This window comes from Bison bison, unplaced genomic scaffold (assembly GCF_000754665.1).
Source record: "Bison bison bison isolate TAMUID 2011002044 unplaced genomic scaffold, Bison_UMD1.0 scf7180017847855, whole genome shotgun sequence".
Lineage (NCBI taxonomy): Eukaryota > Metazoa > Chordata > Mammalia > Artiodactyla > Bovidae > Bison > Bison bison.
The window spans coordinates 11,782-12,900 of record NW_011478428.1 but is presented as its reverse complement, the minus strand read 5'-3'; positions in this window follow the sequence as shown (position 1 = coordinate 12,900).

The following is a 1,119-nucleotide window of genomic DNA, read 5'->3' as shown; positions in this document are numbered from 1 at the left end:
GCTCTGATGCTGGGAGGGATTGGGGGCAGGAGGAGAAGGGGACGACAGAGGATGAGATGGCTGGATGGCATCACTGACTCGATGGACATGAGTCTGAGTGAACTCTGGGAGTTGGTGATAGACAAGGAGGCCTGGGGTGCTGCAATTCATGGAGTCGCAAAGAGTCGGACATGACTGAGCAACTGAGCTGAACTGAACTGAATGGAAAAAAATGGTCAAAAGATAGGAATAAGCATATGACCAAGGGTGAATGAAAGAGTGCCAATATACAGAGAAAAAAATTGCTCAAAAGCACTAGGGATCAGTAAAATGCCATACATAAAGTATATTAGGATTGCTAAAATGAAAAAGGCTGATAATTCTCAATTTTTGGAAGATGCAAATTGCACCTTCTCACTCCCTGTTGGTTGAAGTATAACTGTTTATACCACTTGAATGGAAATTGGCACTTTATCAAAAAAATTTTAAGTGCACCTTTTTTTGCAAACACTCATTCCAGTTTCAGAAATGGCATTACAATAGACATGTCTCCATATATACAAAAGTCAATCTACAAAGATGTATAAAGACAACACTCTTTATGATAGCACAGTAACAGAAACAAATATTTATTAATGGAAAAGTAGTTAATAATAGAATATTTCAGAGTACTACATAGACATTATAAAGAATACTGGACCACTTCCCAGGTGCCACAGTGGTAAAGAATCTGCCTCCAATGCAGGAGACAAAGGACCATGTTTGATCCCTGGATTGGGAAGATCTTCTGGAGAAGGAAATGGCAACCCACTCCAGTATTCTTGCCTAGAAAATCCCATGGACAGAGGAGCCTGAAGGGCTACAGTTCTTGAATTGGCAAAGAGTCGGACATGAAAAAAGTCTTTGGAACAACGAGAATTACTTGTATTTTTTTCACTTCTAGGTTAAGACTAACACACTGGAACGAACATTTTATTGACACAAGAAAGAACCATGAAAAATTGCTAATGCTTCTCATTTTATTTCTATCTTGCAATTAGGATTATTCAGTTCAGTTCAGTCGCTCAGTCGTGTCTGACTCTTTGTGACCCCATGAATCACAGCACGCCAGGCCCCTGTCCATCACCAATTCCTGGAGTT